The 7,439-nt window shown below is 42.1% G+C and overlaps 1 pseudogene; it reads right to left on the bottom strand.

Annotated features, from left to right (window-relative positions):
* Nucleotides 1–6,333: 6,333 nt before the first annotated feature.
* On the bottom strand, nt 6,334–7,069 carry LOC117696035 (heterogeneous nuclear ribonucleoprotein C pseudogene; annotated as a pseudogene).
* Nucleotides 7,070–7,439: the final 370 nt, after the last annotated feature.

Here is a 7,439-nt window from a genome sequence, read left to right as displayed (position 1 = left end):
GAAGGAAATGCTTTGTTTTGTTTTATTTCAGAGTTAGTTACAATCATATGATCCTGCTTTATAGGCTAAATAAGGTTAGAGGACTTTCCCTTCTTTAACATAACTGTCAGTTCTGTTAATCCAAAAGAAAATCTTAACCACAGATTAAGACAATTTAATATTAAGTAATAAGATACATGTCTTTAAGGTTGATAAATTTTTATAATTTTTATTTGGGAATCATTATCAATGGAAATAAGGGAAAATTGGTAAACTAAATTTTTTACATTTAAAGTAAAAATACCTATATTTCATTTCTGGGCTAATGTCATTATTATACAATGAAAATAAAATATAGACATACTAAATTTTTATCTACATGAAACTTTGGATTTATTCCCTAAAACCAAAATATCTGTGACCATTTGAATGGATGTATAGAGATGCTGTATAGACAAACAGTAGATTCAGAGTGGCCCTAACACCTCCCCACACTGGCCCCACCCTCCTCCCCTGGCTGCATTAGGTATCTAGCTCCTGGGATTAAAAAGCCACCCCACAGCTCCTTTATCAGTGTGACATTGAAGACTTTCCCCTGATTGATTAAAGCTTTCGGAATGTAGCTTAGGTGAGCATAGAGAGGCCTTCATCTGGCTGGAATCACGTTAAGCCTTCTACCCCAACAATGGTATTTAGTCAGTGCCTTCAAGCCAAGTAATATTTCTCCCCACAAGTATGCTTTGTACATTAAATTTTATGTTCTGTAATGAAGACACTTGAAAGGATTTTACAGCGACGCCACATACTTCCTCAACTAACACTGTGGGGAGGAAGAAAGGACTTTCTACAGTTTCTTCCTGGCCTTCTTAGAGACTGCTGGGGATCCTAGGCAAAAAGCCTGCAAATGTATGGGAACTACCCAACAACGTTGACCACCCCCTAAATGCTTCACATTATCAAGATAAGTAGACCCGGAATTACTCCAGAAATTCTTTAAGTTTCTAGTTTAAATATATTTAAATAAATCTTTATAAAGATTATTTATATATGTAGTTTAAATAAGTCTAAAGTAATCATAAAAATTGGTCTTTAGAATTTTTTAAGATTTATTTTTATTTATATGTGCATGTGTGTGCTGGAGTGTATGTGTCATGTGTGTGTAGGTGCCCACAGAGGCCAGAAGAGGGAGTCTGATCCTGTGGAGTTTGTGAGCTGGCTAATATTAGTGCTAGAAATTGAACTTGGGTTCTCTGCAATAGCAGTATGCGCTCTCAACCACTGAGCCATCTCTCCAACCCCATTTTTTTCCTTTTTAGTTATTGAAATATCTAGTATCTTTTGTGAACACTGTCAAACAAAAACCCGGACTGGTGACTTAATACTGTAAAATCAAAATATAAGATTTTCCACTTAAAATTTATTACCATTCTAGTTTTCTAGTAATCCTTGAATGCATATGTTAAAAATAAATATGGTTATGTTTTCTGAAATTCTTAAGTGACTTTTGGAACTTCATCATATGTGGAGTCTTTTAAAATGTCAGTTCACTCATAGACTATAATAAATAAAAGTAAACTAATACACAGTTATCCTATAACTCCTATGCTGTACCGCCATATGAACTTTTCAAAATACAAAACACATGGCTCTTTGTAAAACCTTATAAAATTAAAAGGACTACTATGTTATAGAAATTACCTCATTGATGTTCTTAAACTTTAAACTATGCTATAAGTAAAGTTTGTTTCAGGCTTGCATTGTTACCATTTAACTGAAATAATGGTATGGACATTAGTGAGCAACATATGTTTAACATGGGAAGGAAAAAAAACTACCTGGTAGCTAAGAGGCTTTCAAAATCAAGGAGGCACCGTGAAAAGGACAAGGAAAGCAGCTAACAGAGCAACTCTCTTGATTCAAACATTAAGAAACTAACAATTAAAATAACTATAGCCAATCTGTATTCCCAGATGTGTGTCTTCCCAGCCTTCAAACCATGACCCAGCCAGTCTGCTGTGTGAGGTCATCTGAGACCATCCAGTCCTGCCAAGCCAGTCCAGCCCAGAAGGCTGGGACCAGTAAGTTACAAGAATGGCTTGCCGTTCAACTCAACTAACTTTCATGTGATTTGACAAACATCAGCAGCAAATCCAACTCACCATATTATATAAAAACTAGTGGCATGTTGTACTGGACACCTGCCAACTAGAAGTAGACCCTTCTAACAGAGACTGGATCATAGTCCCTTTTTCTTGATTTAAAAACACAGGAGGGGAAAAAAATCCCACAAATACCCAAACCTCATTCCGATACCCCAAATTGGGACAAATTGGAATTTATCTAGCTCTGTCTAATGGCAAAGACAATAAAACTGAGAAACAATCATGGCTGGTGCTCACTGAAGACCAGAGACCGCTGCTTCAGTCGAGTTGAATACACATGCGTGGTCTTAATGCTGATATACAAACTTATTTTAACTACATTGCAAGAATATGTAAAGTGGCTAATGGTTGGGTCACTGAAAAACAAGAAGCCGGAGCTGGGCATCGAGGCACACACCTGCATTCCTGCAGTGCAAGAGGCCGAAGTAGGAGGACCGAAGTTCAAGGTCATCCTGGGGTATTTAATGAGACCATCTCAAAGGAAGAGGCGTCGAGGAAGGGAGGCTGAATTCCACTAGAGGGCCATTCAACCTTTATCTTCAGGTAACATATAAACACCATGCATTTGATTTACTTAATAAACGCTTGTGAGCTATATCGCTGCTACTACTACTATTACTACTGTTACTACTACTATTACTACTGTTACTACTACTATTACTACTACTTCTATTACAACTATTACAACTATTACTACTATTACTGCTACTATCACTACTACTATTACAACTATTACTACTACTATTACAACTACTACTACCTATTACTATTAGTACTACTATTACTACTACAATTACTACTGCTATTACTACTACTATTACTATTATTACTACTACAATTACTGCTACTATTACTGCTACTACTATTACAACTATTACTACTACTATTACTATTATTACTACTATAATTACTACTACTATTACTACTACTATTACAACTACTACTACTATTACTATTAGTGCTACTATCACTACTACTACTATTTTATTTTGGTTTTTGAGACAGGCTCTCCCTATGTAGTCCTAGCTATCCTGGAGCTTGCTATGTAGACCAGGCTTGTCTCAAACTCAAAGAGATCATCCTGCTTCTGACTCCAGAGTGCTGGAATTAAAGGTACCGCCACACCCTGCTGTGAGCCATTTGTAAATAACTTAGATGATCGATCAAATCATGTCAATTATAAAATTAATGACACTTAAAACTGCATCCCGGGACAAGGAGGAGGGAGGTGGATGTGGTCAGGGAAGAACAATAGGAGGGACCTTCATGGAGACGAAGCTCTGCCTTTTCTGTGGTGGCAGAAACATGAGGGCGCAAAAGCACTGGAACTGCACAGAACTAGCCAGGCAGTGGCGATGCACACCTTTGTTCCCAGCACTCGGGTGCCAGAGGCGGAGGCAGGTGGATTTCTGAGTTCAAGTCCAGCCTGTTCTACTGAGTGAGCTCCAGGGCAGTCAACCTGCTCTACAGAGAGATTCCCAGGAAAGCCAGGGCTACACAGAGAAACCCTGACTCAAAAATCCCCCAAACCCAAAAACAAACAAACACACACACACACACAAAGACAGGAAAACTGCACAGAATTACCAAAAACGCACAATCATACAGTAAACTGAGGAAACTGGTGACCAGGTTAGAACCCATCACCACGCTCCTCCCCACTGACAAGTCTCCTCACACAAACCATTCTCCTGGCCTCTAATAGCAGGACAGTTTTGCCTTGTTTTGGATTTTCTTTAACTGAAGAAGGGGTTTGACTATACTGTATTATGGCGAATACATTTTGCTGTTAATGTGATCACTGGTGTGGTATAAACAGTGTTATACTATAAGTATTCTAACAGTCTTTCGGCAAATACGTATACATTTCAGTACATATATGAAAGAATGTATTTTGTCATAGGAGTAGAATATGTTTAGCTCAACAGTAGAAGACAGCAAAAATTTCCCCTACCATCAGAAACATGTGTAAAGCCACAATGTCAGCTCAGACCTAAGCTGACACAGGAGACTGACACAGGAGGATCACCATGAGTTCAGGGGTAACTTGGGCTACAAAACAAGACATTGTTCAAAATTCCACATCCTCACTGAAAGTTTGTATTATCTGGTGTTTCTATTTCTTGCTCTTCTGTGGGGTATGGTATTTTATTGTCTTGATTCTAATTTCCCTGATCAGTAATAACATTTTTCCTCCTTTGCTTATTAGTCGTTTGGATATTGTGGTAGACATGTTCCACCACTGTGATAAAGCACCTGACACAACAGCTTTCAAGAAGGAAGTGTTATCGGGGCTCACCGTTTTGGATGTTTTATCCCCCATGCTGATTGGGCCCTGAGCCTCAGGGCCTGTGAGAAGCAGAAGTGAGGGAGGAGCACAGGGCAAAAGAAAGCCACTCACCTCTTGGAAGCCAGGAAACGTCCTCCTACCGTGGCCCACTTCTAGAAGGTTCTATTATCACACAACAGCACCATAGGCCGATCCTCTGAGACACTTCAGATCCAAATTATCGTAGATACGTTCTTTCACAACGACCTTAGTCAAATCTTGGGTTCTTCATATAGTTTAGGTAAAAATCCTTATTTCACATACATGCATACATAATTATAAACCCAATGATCCTTGAGAGTACCTTTCCATGGTTATCTTTTTTTTAAATATCATCTTTTTATTTTTAAGCCAAAGAGGTATCAAAATTAAAAACAAAACTTAACAGGGTAAGTTTTAATAAAACTACTAAGGAGCATCAAAAGAAGGAAAAGTGGAGCCAGATGCCAATTGTAAGTTAATGAACACAGGGAGGACAGGGAGAGGGAAGACAGAGAGGGAGGACAGGGAGAGGGAGGACAGGGAGGGAGGACAGAGAGGGAGGACAGAGTGAGAGGACACAGAGGGAGAACACAGAGGGAAGACAGAGAGGGAGGACAGAGAGAGGGAGGATACAGAGGGAGGAAAGAGAGAGAGGGAGGACAGAAAAGGAGGACAGTAAGAGGGAGGACAAAGAGAGGGAGGACACAGAGGGAGGACACAGAAGGATGAGAGTGAGAGGGAAGACAAAGAGAGGGAGGACACAGAGGGAGGACACAGAAGGATGAGAGTGAGAGGGAAGACAAAGAGAGGGAGGACACAGAGGGAGGACACAGAAGGAGGACAGAGAGGGAGGACAGAGAGGGAGGACAGAGAGAGGGAGGACACAGAGGGAGGACAGTGAGAGGGAGGACACAGAGGGAAGACACAGAGGGAGAACAGAGAGGGAGAACACAGAGGGAGGACAGAGAGGGAGGATAGAGAGGGAGGACAGAGAGAGGGAGGACAGAGAGGAAGGACACAGAGGGAGGACAGAGAGGGAGGACAGTGAGAGGGAGGACAGAGAGAGGGAGGACAGAGAGGAAGGACACAGAGGGAGGACAGAGAGGGAGGACAGTGAGAGGGAGGACAGAGAGGGAGGACAGTGAGAGGGAGGACACAGAGGAAAGACACAGAGGGAGGACACAGAGGGGAGACACAGAGAGGGAGGACACAGAGAGGGAGGACAGTGAGAGGGAGGACACAGAGGGAGGACAGAGAGAGGAGGACAGAGAGATGGAGGACAGAGAGGGAGGACAGTGAGAGGGAGTACAAAGAGAGGGAGGACACAGAGGGAGGACAGAGAGAGGGAGGACACAGAGGGAGGACACAGAGGGAGGACAAAGAGGGTGGACAGAGAGAGGGAGGACACAGAAGGAGGACAGTGAGAGAGAGAACAGGGAGGGAGGGCAATGAGAGGGAGGACACAGAGGGAGGACAAAGAGGGTAGACAGAGAGAGGGAGGGCAGAGAGAGGGAGCACAGAGAGAGGGAACACAGAGAGGGAGGGCAGAGAGAGGGAGCACAGAGAGAGGGAACACAGAGAGGGAGGACAGAGAGAGGGAGGACAGAGAGAGGGAGGACAGAGAGAGGGAGGACAGTGAATAGGTGTGGAAGATACCAGGGAAGAGGATCTGTACTTAATTCAATGTCGAACAAGCACTTAGGTAAAGGAATAATGGGGAAAAAATTCTAAATTCCACCATGTGCTTAAGAGTCATCTCCTTCCTCAGCCTCTTTCATTATCCTTGATCAGTTCCAGCTGGACACACACACACACACACACACACACACACACCCCACCACCACCTTCACCACCACCACCATCATCCAGCAGGCCTCCTGCTCAGTACTCATCCGCATCTGCCTTAGACTCGTCTTCTCATTAGTTTCACATTTTGGCACAGAGATGCTGCTCTGCTCTTCTCCAGATTGTTCACTCTTCATCTCTCCTGGGGACGAGAAAGACAAGTTTGCCAGTTTGATTTCTTCCTCCTCCTCCTCTTCTTCAGTTTTCTCCAGGCTTTCCAGCCAAGAATCTACTCAGTGTTTTATTTGGGTCAGCTTCTTCTTCTTAATGGTCTGAAGATCATCTTTCAACTCTCTGGATCCCAGTCGTCCAATCTTCAAATTGAATTCACTTTTGCGGCTTTGTGAGGAGTTTCCCAACATACACTATATTTAGAAGGCACCACAGCATGAACAATACAAGAAGAAATACATGCTGGGTAATTGTACATCCTGTCATAATCATTCCATTGGCCAAGTCAAGCGAGGAACCGTACATCCCTGCTGCAGAGTATTTCACACCTGTTTCCCTCTGCTTACTCTTGGCTCTGCAGCCAGATTCACAGCTAAAGCCTGACCAGCAACCATTCTGTCATCCTCTCCAGCTACAGCATCTCTCTCATTAATACACTTGACAAAGGCAAAGCCCCTGTGCACAGAACAATCCAGATTTTTGCCTTTGAAAAGATTGCCTCCAAATCAGATTTTTTGATCATAAGAGTGTTGAGATTCCCAATGAATACAAGAGATTTCCTGGATGGAGGATCCAGCCTGTTGATAGCATTGATAGCCATCTCTTTTGATGATAAACTTTTTTGTGAAACCAAAACTGTAGGGGGGAATCAAAAATGTTTTTCACAAGCGGAAGGGGATAACAGCCTGCACTGAGAGGGCCTATGATGCCCAAGCTATAGCAGGTGGGGAGCTCACAGCTGTCTGTGCTAATCCCTCCAGCCAAGAATGAAAACCACCATCCAAAGTAAAACCAAATAAGCAAGTTTTATTTACTGTACATAGGAGTGACTCTCTAAAGCAGGATTTGAGAATACAGTACTAACTGGTTGGCTTTTCATGCCTCCTTTTATAGAGAAAAGGTGTAACATAAGGATTTTGCAAGCCAATTTTACAGAAGCAGATAGCATATTAGAGTATTTGACAGATCCT

The sequence above is a fragment of the Arvicanthis niloticus genome, chromosome 1 (genome assembly GCF_011762505.2).
Source record: "Arvicanthis niloticus isolate mArvNil1 chromosome 1, mArvNil1.pat.X, whole genome shotgun sequence".
NCBI lineage: Eukaryota > Metazoa > Chordata > Mammalia > Rodentia > Muridae > Arvicanthis > Arvicanthis niloticus.
The sequence above is the reverse complement of the archived record's forward strand: the minus strand, read 5'-3'. Positions and strand labels throughout refer to the sequence as shown.